Source organism: Mobula birostris, chromosome 13 (assembly GCF_030028105.1).
Source record: "Mobula birostris isolate sMobBir1 chromosome 13, sMobBir1.hap1, whole genome shotgun sequence".
NCBI classification, from domain to species: Eukaryota; Metazoa; Chordata; class Chondrichthyes; order Myliobatiformes; family Myliobatidae; genus Mobula; species Mobula birostris.
This window is the reverse complement of record NC_092382.1, coordinates 30,861,679-30,874,834: the sequence shown is the minus strand read 5'-3', so window position 1 is coordinate 30,874,834 and position 13,156 is coordinate 30,861,679. Positions and strand designations below refer to the sequence as shown.

Sequence of the window (13,156 nt, the reverse complement as noted above, 5' to 3'; positions counted from 1 at the left end):
AACAGTACCCTGGGGTTACTGCTGCCCACCGCACCCGGTGAACTGCAATAATGGTGTGAGCTCCTCACACTGGTACGGCAGCGTCTCAGCTCCAGGCTGAGGGATGTCAGTCTGATAGTGTCTGGTCCCCAGGATCTGTTCACTCCCCATCCCGGCTGACCACCGCATCCTCTCACGCCAGATACTCGCACTATCCTGATCCCCACCTTCCTGCGTGCTTTCTTGCTCTCACAGTCAAAAACAATAAAGGAGATTGGAAGCTCATATACTGTATAATATCGGACCCACGTCCACCAAGGTCGCAAACAGAAGGGAACAGAAGCAATCAACACGGGCTGAAGCTCCCTCTTTACAGACCTGGCACACAAACCCGGGGCCAGACAGAGTCAAGCTTCCTCCGCACAGACCCAGCTCACACCCCCACAATCAAAGCATCTCATAATCTTATACACCTCTATCCGGCCACCTCTCATCCTCTGTTGCTCCAAGGAGAAAAGGCCAAGTTCACTCAACCTATTCTCATAAGGCATGCTCCCCAATCCAGGCAATATCCTTGTAAATCTCCTCTGCACCCTCCCCATGGTTTCCATATCCTTCCTGTAGTGAAGCGACCGGATCTGAGCCAGTACTCCAAGTGGGGTCTGACCAGTGTCTATATAGCTGCAACATTACCTCTCGGCTCCTAAATTCAATGCCACGATTGTTGAAGGCCAATATACCGTACACCTTCTTAACCACGGAGTCAACCTGCACAGCTGCTTTGAGCATCCTATGGACTCGGACCTCAAGAACCCTCTGATGCTCCACACTGCCAGGAGTCTTACCATTAACACTACCTGTAAAAGTACAACGAAGGAATAGGGAAAAAGCCTAAGGTGGTTAATGCGTACGGATAACTGCATTCTACTCTTTATTTGTTGTTTAATCTCCCCGAGGGGAGGTGCAGCATTCCGAGGGGTACTGCAATACTGGGTCGATGCACGGAGTGGACGAAGGAAGCCCCTATTCCATCTTCCTGTTCCAAAAATCAATGTAATATATGGTCCCAGATAAGGGACGCATCAGATTTTAAACTGATAAGAACTGATTTTTTTGAAAAATATACTTTATTCAGAAATATTACAAAATAAAATTTGCAAAAAAACATTTGTTGACCCTAAGTCCTTATAGAATAAATAAAGTTATTTACAATAAATCATGTGTTTACTCTGTCCTTATTCAAAATAAAGATGTTTACAATAAATCATTCATTGACTCTCATTCCTTTACTGATGTTCCATTACAGTCTATACCTTTCCACATTTCCAGCCACTCCTGTAGCACGATGTTGATTCATCTATCCACACCACTGAGGAGAGGAATACTCTTCGCCACCCGACTCCTCGCACTCCCGCGCGCGGGTGACAAACCGAAAACTGTGGTCCTTCTCCACCCGGCTTTTGCGGTGGCTGCACCAAGTTTGAGTGCATCCCTCAGCACGTGATTTATAATTTAAATTTTTAATATTTACTATCGATTTGTACTCCAGGGAGCACGAAGAGCAGAATCAAATATCGCTGTGATGATTGTACGCTCTAGTATCAATTGTTTGGCAACAATAAAGTACTCCTGCAGCTGAGAATGTGCCAGTCGGCAGCACATTCTCCCACGGACATCTCCATGTGCTGGTAAATCATCAATTTTCGGGCCGACCGAAGAGCGTCCTTCACCGAGTTGATGATCTGACAGCAGCACCGGATGTTGGTCTCCGTGTGCGTCCCCGGGAACAGCCCGTAGATCAGAGAGTCCTCTGTTACGCAGCTGCTGGGGTTGAAACGTGACACCGTCCCTTCCGTCATCCTCCACACCCTCTCTGCGAACTGACAGTGTGCGAAGAGGTGGGTCACAGACTCCTCCTCACTGCAGTCCTCCCGTGAGCAGTGGGGAGCGGAGACGATGTTCCAGGCGTACAGGAGGGATCTGACTGGGAGGGCCCCTCTCATCGCCAGCCAGGCAAGGTCCTGGTGACTGTTGGTGAGGTCTGGCGATGAGGCATTTTGCCAGATGAACTGGATGGTCTGCTCAAGGAACCACCCCACTGTGTCCATCTCGTCCTTCTCCTGCAGTGCCTGCAGGACATTACGTGCCGACCACTGCCTGATGACCCTGTGGTCAAAGGCGTTCTCCTGGAAGAACTTTTCTATGAAGGACAGGTATGGCAGCAATGACCAGCTGACTGGGGCGTTGCGCGGGAGTGGGGCCAGACCCATCCTTCCTAGCCCGGGTGACAGGTACAACCTGGGCACATAGTGGTACTTGGTGCCCACATACCTGGGTTCTACACACAACCTGATGCAGCCACACACGAAGCTGGCCATCAGAATGAGGGCGACATTGGGGACGTTCTTGCCCTCATTATCCAGGGACTTGTGCATGACGGTCCGTCTCACCCGCTCCACCTTGGATCCCCAGACGAATCTGAAGACAGCTCGGGTGATTTCCGAGCTGTAGGAGCGGGGGACGGGCCACACCTGTGCCAAGTACAGCAGCCCTGAGAGCACCTCACACCTGATGACCAGGTTCTTGCCCGTTATCGACAGGGAGCGCCCTCCCCACAGTCCCAGTCTCTGTTTCACCTTGGCAGTCCGCTCCTGCCAGTTCTTGTTGCACGCCTCAGCCCCTCCAAACCAGATCGCCAACACCTTCACGTGGTCAGACCTGATGGCGAAGGGGACGTTGGATCGGTCCGGCCAGTTGCCGAATAGCATAGCTTCGCTCTTCGTGCGGTTGACCCTGGCCTCCGACACTAGCTCAAACTGTTCGCAGATGCCAATCAACCTGCAAACTGACCTCAGATCAGAGCAGAAGAGGGTGACGTCGTCCATGTTCAGGGAGGTTTTCACTTGGGTCCCTCCACTGCCTGGCAGCATCACCCCTCTTATGCCCTCATCCCTCCTGATGGCTTCGGCAAAGGGTTCAATGCAGCAAACAAGACAGGGGAGAGAGGTTTCCCACCCATTGACCTGGTCTGCACTACAGATGTCTGTGTCGAGCAGTCTGATCTGATTCCGGATTCCCTCCCCAAAACCAATTTTGGAGAGCACATCCGCCATGTACGTGTGCGATATCCTGTCGAAGACTTTCTCCTGGTCCAAGCTGACCAGGCAGGCGTTCACCCCCGTCCTGCACATCGGCGATGGTGTCCCTCAGCAGTGTGAGGCTGTCTGAGATCTTCCTGCCCGGTACAGCACAGGTTTGGTCCGGGTGGATCACCTGTCCCAGAGCAGACTCGACCCTGTTGGCAATGGCCTTCAACAGGATCTTGTAGTCCACATTCAGGAGAGATGGGTCTCCAATTCCTGATGTCCTCCCTTTCCCCCTTCTGCTTGTAGATGAGGGTGATCGTGCCCTTCCTCATGGACTCTGACATACTGCCGGCCAGAAGCATAGCGTTGTACACTTCCAGCAGGTCTGGGCCCATCCAGTTCCACAGAGCCGAGTACAACTTAGCCGGTAAGCCGTCGCCTCCGGGAGTCTTACCCGACCCAAAGGAATGGATGGAGCCTGTCAACTGGACCAGAGTCAGTGGCTGATCCAGACTCTCCCGCTTGCCGTCGCCTAAGACCTGCGTGATAGATGACAGGAAGTTGCGGGAGGCTGTGGATTCTGTGGCCTTTTCATCGTACAGACCGGCATAGAAGGACCTGCAGATCCTCAGTATGTCATTCTACGAGGACACGACTGAGCCGTCCTCTTCCTTAAGGTTGAGGATCACAGAGCTCCCCTTGTGCACCTTCTGGAAGAAGAAGCCTGAGCACGTCTCGTCCTGCTCCACGGTTTGGACCCTTGATCGGTAGATGATCTTGGAGGATTCAGCGGCAAGGTGCTGGGCTTTCGGGCTCTTCACCTCTCGCAGTTCCTCCCCGACATCCACCCCCTTCGACTGCAGAAGGAGGAGTTACTGCAACTCTGTCTGGAGTTTACGCAGTTCCATATAACCATATAACAATTACAGCACGGAAAGAGACCATCTTGGCCCTTCTAGTCCACGCTGAACTCTTACTCTCACCTAGTCCCACCGACCTGCACTCAGCCCATAACCTTCCATTCCTTTCCTGTCCAATTTAACTTTAAATGACAACCTCAAACCTGCCTCGACCAGTTCCCTCTGCTCCTGGCTTGCTTTCTGGATACCCTTGCGTATGAAGAACTTCTTGATGTTCTCCTTGGTGGCTTCCCACCAGAGAACTGGGGAATCAAAGGTTTTCAAGGTTTTCCAACCTGTGTACTCCTCCTCTAGTCCTACTTGTAGCAGAAAGAGTGAAGATGTATCAATTAGTCGGCCAGGCAGCATCTCTAGGGAGAGGTACAGTCGACGTTTCAGGCCGAGACCCTTCCTTCAGTTAGTCCTGACGAGGGGTCTCGGCCTGAAACGTCGACTGTACCTCTTCCTGGAGATGCTGCCTGGCCTGCTGCGTTCACCAGCAACTTTGATGTGTGTTGCTTGAATTTCCAGCATCTGCAGAATTCCTCGTGTTTGTGCATCAGTTAGTGATCTCCAAACTGAGTTGGGTCTCACTGATGTAGAGGAGGCTACACTGGGAGGAAGAGTGATTATGAAAGAGGTGTAGGGATAGATGTAACACTTATTGTGGTTGCAGGGTGTTTGGCAGACGAGAGTCACAGCGAGAGTGATCCCTGTGATAAATGGAGACGGACGTGGAGAGGAAGATGTGCCTGGTGGTGAGATCCTGGTGGAGATAGTGGAAATTGCAGAGAATATGTTGAATGCAGAGCTTCAGTGAATGGCAGATGCAGAAAAGGTAATCCTATCGTTATTATGTCGTGGAGGGGACATGGGGAGAGGGCAGACGTGCAGGAAATGGAGGAGTTACGGGTGAGTTCTGTATTGATTGCAGTGGGCAGGAAACCCCTTTATTGATTGAAAAAAGATTTCTTGGATGTCCTAGCATGAAAAACCTCCTCATAAAATCAGATGCAGCAGAGACAAAGAAACTGAGAGAAGGGAATAGTATCCTTGAAAGTGACAGTGTGAGCAGAGTTTCCATAGGTCCATTTAATGTCAGAAAGTAACTGTTGTGGACAAGGTAACTGTGGGAGTCAGTAGGTTTGTTAAAGAGGCCAGAAGGTAATCCGTTTCTGGAGACAGAGAGAGACAGATCAGGAAAGGGGAGTGAGATCATGAAAATGGACCAAGCAAATTTGAGAGAGGGGGTGTATGTTGGTGGGAAAGTTAACAAATCTGACGACAACATGAGGAAATCTGCAGACGCTGGAATTTTAAGCAACACACATAAAAGTTGCTGGTGAACGCAGCAGGCCAGGCAGCATCTCTAGGAAGAGGTACAGTCGACGTTTCAGACCGAGACCCTTCGTCAGGGCTCCACACGGGAGCTGGAAACAGCATCAATGACGTCATCAATGTGGTGGAGAAAGTTTTACCTGTCTACCTTTGAACGCTCCAAAAACAGCCCAAAATTTTAAAACAACACCAAATTACTTCACTATACTCAATGCGGCACTAGCCAAAGGGCAGATTACAAATCATTTCCTTACTCAATGAGAAAGGTTCAATCTTCTTCCATGGTGTCAGGTAGTTTCTTTGCATCCCAATCGCAGTACTCTTGGCAACTCACAGCAGGCTGGTCCCAGGGTAACTCTGTAACCCAAAATCATAGTCATACTTTATTGATCCTGGGGGAAATTGGTTTTCATTACAGTTGCACCATAAATAATAATAAAACCATAAATAGTTAAATAGTAATATGTAAATTATGCGAGGAAATAAGTCCAGGACCAGCCTATTGGTTCAGGGTGTCTGACCCTCCAGGGGAGGAGTTGTAAAGTTTGATGGCCACAGGCAGGAATGACGCTCTGTACTGCATCTCGGTGGAATGAGTCGCTGGCTGAATGTACTCCTGTGCCCAACCAGTACATCATGTAGTGGATGGGAGACATTGTCCAAGATAGCATGCAACTTGGACAGCATCCTCTCTTCAGACACCACCGTCAGAGAGTCCAGTTCCATCCCCACAACATCACTGGCCTTACGAATGAGTTTGTTGATTCTGTTCACACAAAATAATCTGCAGATGCTGGGGTTGTTGATTCTGTCGGTGTCTGCTACCCTCAGCCTGCTGCCTCAGAACACAACAGCAAACATGATAGCACTGGCCACCATAGACCCGTAGAACATGCATCATAAAGACCTGTGGCTAGTACATTCTGCCCAGGAGATGTGCCCTGGCACTGAAGAGCAATCTCCCTGTTCAATCACAGCTACACTACCATTTAAAAGAAAATGATTAAAATAAATTTGAGAAACTTCAGCCTTGCAAACAGCCAAGCTTTAAAGTTCCCAAACCACAGCGGGAGAAAGGCAAAGAAGTCAGAATGTTACAGTGCTGGTTATTTAACATTCTGTAATCTACAACTTAGTATTCTTCTATCACACCAATAGTGTTGAACGAATAGAGTTCACTGCATAGGGTTATTGAAACGCTAATCTGTGGCTGGTCCTGCAAAAAAAAAATTGCTCCCCAGGGATGGACGAAAGGAACTGGGAGAATAATATAACGACGGAATGGCAATCTTTTGAAATAAAATAAGTGCTGGGAATACTTGCCACTTTAGTCAGCATTTTGCAGAGAAATAGAGCAAATGTGTCAGGTTAATGGCTCTTAGAACTGATGAAAGATCACTGCCATGATTAAGAATCACATCTGAATCATTAACTGCTTCTTTCTCTACAGAATGCTGCATTACCACCAAATCCTTTTCGGCATTTTATGCCTCTTTTCCCCAGATTTCCACCTTTTTTTTTTCCTCCTTGGAGACGTAGTAAGTGATACAAGCCATAGGTCGGAGAATGTTGTTAAATGCTGGATGGAGCTGGACAAACTTAGGCAAATACGGAATGTTCATAATTACTTCCGGTATTTGGCTGGTGGGATACGGCAGAAAGGCCTTCGGATGTCAGGAAAGTAGTATACCCACATTCTCCCGATTATCTCCGATTTGTTAATGGAACCAGTTCTGGTCAACAAGCTTTCTTTACCAATGAAGTCCAGCCGGACGGTTAGATTATTTTCTGTGGAAATAATCCATTGACTGCAATGCCGTTATTTGCCACATGCCAGCTCACACTTAAATATTGTCCGAGTTGCAACCCTACCCCCTCCCTTTCATCCGACTCTATCCCGTCCCTCGCCCCGACCAACTCAACTACCCATCGTCCCCCATCAAACGACCTCACTTACCCCATTTACAACCCTCTCCTTCTTCGCAATCCCCAGCCATCGCTTCCACCCGATGTTCCTAGCCACCCTCCTCCCGTTTCCGGAGGACCCCCTCCCCAATCACCTGCCCCGCCAGGCTCGCCAAACGACCCGGCCGCAACTTCGCTTCTCTCGCTGCAACGCCTTCCGTAAACGTCATCACGCTTGCAATGACATCAGACGCTAGAGGGCGGGCAGAACAGCTGAGGAGGAGGAGTTGCATACAAACCAGGGCCGCCTCTCTCATTTGGTTGGCGGAATATCCGCTATTTTACATGATCAGCTGTATTCCGAAAGAGATTTCGCGACAAGGGAGAAAAATACAACTTATGTCAAAGACTGAGCGAAATTACACCAAACCTACTTCAAAAGTTGAAGAGAGGTAGGATAAATCGGTGTCCTGTAGACAGTCGGTCCAACTTAATAGAGGGAAGACTAGCAAGATCCGAAAGGGTCCGGACATTTGTGGTATCGCTTCTCGGCCTTTTGGCTAAGATCAAGTGTAGTATCTGTTCTTATCAGACCAGAAGGCGGAGGAGGAGGAGAGTTCGCGCTGACGCAGGGGTGGATCCTAATGCTGATTGGCCTCCAATCTAACACCCCATACCAGCGACGACAGCAGTGAGTTAGAAGATGGCAGCAGCGAGCAGTACATCAGCTCGAGGCCAGGGTATCAAGAACACTGTCAGGCTGACAGTGCGAGACCGGAACGGGGGCACCGGCTTCACCCGAGAGACCTTCATCCGGAAGGTCTTGCTGGATTGCTGCGGATTTACGCCCGATGACATCTACTGCGTCCAGGACTTCGCAGGCTTCTTCGATGTCACTTTCCGGCAGGCTGCAGGGTGGCAGAAGCTGTACCAGCAGCTTCAGCTGAAGGGGACAGAGGCGCCGCTGTCGCTGCTGAAAGCACAGCCCCTCTTTGCAACGGCTACGCAACAGGAAAGGACAATCACGGTGCACATGTTCAACCCGCACGTGCCAGTGGTAGATGTCCTTACGTTCCTCGCTCGGTATGTGGAGAGCGTAGGAACACCAGCGGACGTGAAGGACGGGCTGGGAATCTGGACCAGCAAACGGCAGGTGAAGGTGAAGCTGAGGTTGGATTCCAACGGCGGCATCATCCACCCCCCCTCCGTCTTCGCCATCGGAGGGAACCGAGGGTACATGGTGTACGCGGGACAACCCAGGGTGTGCCGAAACTGCGGCAAGGAAGGGCACATCGCAGCCCAGTGCAGGGTGGTGATGTGCAAGAACTGTAAAATGGAAGGCCACCTGACCAAAGACTGCACGCAGGCCAAGGCCTGCAACCTCTGCGGACAGGCCGGCCACCTGTACAGAGCCTGCCCGAAGCGTGGGGGCACCTACGCACAGGCGACCAGGGGAGGTGCTGGCCCTGAAAGGGCCCAGGCTGATGCGGACGTACCCGCCAGCGCTGCAGATGAGGCACCCGACAGGACGGATGACGAGACCAGGGAGGAAGGTGCAAGCACCCCAAGACCTGCCACCCCACTGCAGACCCTCCAGGACCAGGCAAACGACGAGCAGGAGTCCATGGAGGAGGGGAGAGCGGAGGCGGAAACCGAATGGAAGGTCGTGAAACGAAAAAAGACCCAAAAGGCGGCGGCCAAGCGACAGAAGGCGGAGCAACGCCAGAAAAGGGCAGGGAACCACGCAGCCCCTGGTACCCTGTCCTCTTCAGAGGAGGAAGGAGTTGGGGGAGGCCAGCAGCCCCGGCGGAAGAAGCGGCTGGCAGAACAGGTGGAGAGGAGGAGAGAGAGGGGAGAAAGTCTGCTGGCCACCCCCCAAGTACAGGAGGCGGAGAGCAGCAGACGCACAGAGCTCCGGGAATCCGGGAGCAGAGCCACGGCTGGTACCCAGCAGCCGGAAGGGGAAGCAGCCCAGGAAGTCAGCAACCCCCCGGGCCCAGACCCAGAACCAGAACGGCCACACACGGAGGAGTTCTACCAGCAGTACCTGAGCCCACAGGAGGTGGAAAACTTCACAAAGGCGGTGGGAATGAAGGCTCAGGATGGCAAGGGTGAGGACGGAGAGCAGCCAAAATAAAAGACTTAACGATGGCAGACCTTAAATTGGCGTGCTTGAATGTGCGAAGTTTGAAGAGTACTGGGCGATGCGTCAGCACGCTCCAGTACCTGGACACTGTAAAGGCCGATGTGACCTTCCTCCAGGAGTGTGGACTACCACATCTCCGTAACTACCGGAGGTGGTCACGGTGGTGGAAAAAAGGTTTGTCGGTGTGGTCGGGGGGCAACGATTGTCGCGCTTCCGGCCTGGGGATTCTGCTGCGGGGAGGCAACTTCTCAATCACCCAAGTTAAAGAGGTGGTTGCGGGGCGCCTCCTGGTAGCAGACGTCAAATACCGGGGCACTCCGCTCCGGCTGATCAACATGTACGCCTCCCCCGTGCGGAGCGAGCGGCTGGCCGTCTTCGAGCAGCTCCCACAGCTGCTGGTGACGACCCAGCCGGTCGTTCTGGCCGGAGACTTCAATTGCACCATTGATGCGGCTGGAGGACCCGGCAGTGCCGACGGCAGGCTAGACAGTACCTCTAGACTCCTGAGGGAAATGGTGAAGACAGCCAAGCTGCGCGACGCCTTTGGCACCCCCACAGGTGGAGCACAGCCGCAAGCCACCTGGACACGATCGGACGGCTCAGCCCGCTCCCGGATCGACTTCCTCTTCCTGTCTGAGTCCCTCACGGTCAGGTCCACCGACGTCACGCCGGTGTTCTTCTCTGACCACTGCCTTCTGAGAGCCACCTGTCACTTACGGGAGGACCAGAAGGCAGGCAGGGGGACGTGGAAGCTGAACGTAAAGCTGCTGACCCCAGAGAACATCGAGGAACTAGAGAGGGAGTACACAGGTTGGAGAACCTTGAAAGCCTTCTTTGATTCCCCGGTTCACTGGTGGGAAGCCACCAAGGAGAACATTAAGAGGTTCTTCATCCGCAAGGGTATTCAGAAGGCAAGGCAGGAGCAGAGGGAACTGCGTAAACTCCAGACAGAGTTGCAGCAACTTCTCCTTCTGCAGTCGAAGGGGGTGGATGTCAGGGAGGAACTGCGAGAGGTGAAGGGCCAGCAAGCCCAGCACCTCGCCGCTGAATCCTCCAAGATCATCTTCCGATCAAGGGTCCAAACCGTGGAGCAGGACGAGACGTGCTCACGCTTCTTCTTCCAAAAGGTGCACAGGGGGAGCTCTGTGATCCACAACCTTAAGGAAGAGGACGGCTCAGTCGCGTCCTCGCAGACCGACATACTGAGGATCTGCAAGTCCTTCTATGCCGGTCTGTACGAGGAAAAGGCCACAGAATCCACAGCCTCCCGCAACTTCCTGTCGTCTATCACGCAGGTCTTAGACGACGGCAAGCGGGAGAGTCTGGATCGGCCACTGACCCTGGACGAGCTGACAGGCTCCATCCGTTCCTTCGGGTCGGGTAAGACTCCCGGAAGCGACGGCTTACCGGCCGAGTTGTACTCGGCTCTGTGGAACTGGATGGGCCCAGACCTGCTGGAAGTGTACAACGCTATGCTTCTGGCCGGCAGTATGTCTGAGTCCATGAGGAAGGGCATCATCACCCTCATCTACAAGCAGAAGGGGGAAAGGGAGGACATTAGGAATTGGAGACCCATCTCTCTCCTTAATGTGGACTACAAGGTCCTGTCCAAGGCTATCGCCAACAGGGTCAAGTCTGCTCTGGGACAGGTGATCCACCCGGACCAAACCTGTGCTGTACCGGGCAGGAAGATCTCAGACAGCCTCGCGCTGCTGAGGGACACCATCGCCTACGTGCAGGACAGGGGGGTGGACGCCTGCCTGGTCAGCTTGGACCAGGAGAAAGCCTTCGACAGGATATCGCACACGTACATGGCGGACGTGCTCTCCAAAATGGGATTTGGGGAGGGAATCCGGAATTGGATCAGACTGCTCTACACAGACATCCGTAGTGCAGTCCAGGTCAACGGGTGGGAAACAGACAGCTTCCCCATCAGGTCTGGAGTCAGGCAGGGCTGCCCCCTCTCCCCTGTCTTGTTTGTCTGCTGCATAGAACCCTTTGTGGAAGCCATCAGGAGGGATGAGGGCATAAGAGGGGTGACGCTGCCAGGCAGTGGAGGGACCCAAGTGAAAACCTCCCTGTACATGGACGACGTCACCGTCTTCTGCTCTGATCCGAGGTCAGTTCGCAGGTTGATTGGCACCTGCGAACAGTTCGAGCTAGCGTCGGGGGCCAGGGTCAACCGCACGAAGAGCGAAGCCATGCTCTTTGGCAACTGGCCCGACCGATCCAGCGTCCCCTTCACCATCAGGTCTGACCACGTGAAGGTGTTGGGGATCTGGTTCGGAGGGGCTGAGGCGTGCAACAAGAACTGGCAGGAGCGGACTGCCAAGGTGAAACAGAAACTGGGACTGTGGGGAGGGCGCTCCCTGTCGATAACGGGCAAGAACCTGGTCATCAGGTGTGAGGTGCTCTCAGGGCTGCTGTACTTGGCGCAGGTCTGGCCCGTCCCCCGCTCCTACAGCTCGGAAATCACCCGGGCTGTCTTCAGATTCGTCTGGGGATCCAAGATGGAGCGGGTGAGACGGACCGCCATGCACAAGTCCCTGGACAACGGGGGCAAGAACGTCCCCAATGTCGCCCTCACCCTGATGGCCAGCTTCGTATGTGGCTGCATCAGGTTGTGTGTAGAGCCCAGGTATGTGGGCACCAAGTACCACTATGTGCCCAGGTTCTACTTGTCGCCCTGGCTGCGAAGGATGGGTCTGGCCCCACTCCCGCGCAACGCCCCAGTCAGCTGGTCGTTGCCGGCATACCTATCCCACATAGCAAAGTTCTTCCAGGAGAACGCCTTTGACCACAAGGCCATCAGGCAGTGGTCGGCACGAAGTGTCCTGCAGGCACTGCAGGAGAAGGACGTGATGGACACAGTGGGGTGGTTCCCTGAGCAGACTGTCCAGTTCATCTGGCAAAATGCCTCATCGCCAGATCTCACCAACAGGCACCAAGACCTCGCCTGGCTGGCGGTGAGAGGGGCCCTCCCAGTCAGAGCCCTCCTGTACGCCCGGAACGTCATCTCCGCACCCCACTGCCCACGGGAGGACTGCAGTGAGGAGGAGTCTGTGACCCACCTCTTTGCACACTGCCAGTTCGCAAAGAGGGTGTGGAGGAGGATGGACGGGCTAGTGTCACGTTTCATCCCCAGCAGCTGCGTGACAGAGGACTCTCTGATCTACGGGCTGTTCCCGGGGACGCACACGGAGACCAACATCCGGTGCTGCTGGCAGATCATCAACTCGGTGAAAGACGCTCTTTGGTCAGCCCGAAACTTGGTGATCTACCAGCACATGGAGATGTCAGTGGGAGAATGCTGCCGACTGGCACACTCTCGGCTGCAGGAGTACGTGCTGAGGGACGCACTGAAACTCGGTGCAGCCACCGCAAGGGCCCGGTGGGGAAGGACCACAGTATAGGTTTCTCCACCCGTGGGAGTGGGAGGGGTCGGTGGGCGAGGAGTATACCCCTCAACAATGAGATGCTAAGCTGAACTACTGGAGTGCCACGTGGGTGGCTATAAACACGGGTATTTTACTGAGTATAATGGAAACGTATGTAAAGGATGAAAAGTTATTGAATGGTTTATTGTATATATTTATTTTTGAATAAAGTATATTTTGAAATAAAAAAAAAAAAAAAAAATCTGTTCTTATCAGTTTAATATCTGATACGTCCCTTATCTGGGGACCATATATTAAATTGATTTTTGGAACAGGGAGATGGAATAGGGGCTTGCTCCGTCCACTCCGCGCATCGACCCGGTATTGCAGTGCCTCCGGGAGCGGTGCACCTCCCCTCGGGGAGAC

The 13,156-nt window shown here is 53.0% G+C and overlaps 1 non-coding gene and 2 pseudogenes across 1 annotated transcript; 2 read left to right on the top strand and 1 right to left on the bottom strand.

Annotated features, from left to right (window-relative positions):
* Window positions 1-935: 935 nt before the first annotated feature.
* LOC140208765 (U2 spliceosomal RNA) lies at window positions 936-1,118 on the bottom strand. The gene has a single exon (XR_011888920.1). It is a non-coding gene; the product is annotated as a U2 spliceosomal RNA (small nuclear RNA).
* Window positions 1,119-7,747: 6,629 nt separating this feature from the next.
* Window positions 7,748-7,882, top strand: LOC140208798 (U2 spliceosomal RNA; annotated as a pseudogene).
* A 5,059-nt stretch (window positions 7,883-12,941) lies between these two features.
* On the top strand, window positions 12,942-13,145 carry LOC140208867 (U2 spliceosomal RNA; annotated as a pseudogene).
* The last annotated feature ends 11 nt before the right edge of the window (window positions 13,146-13,156 follow it).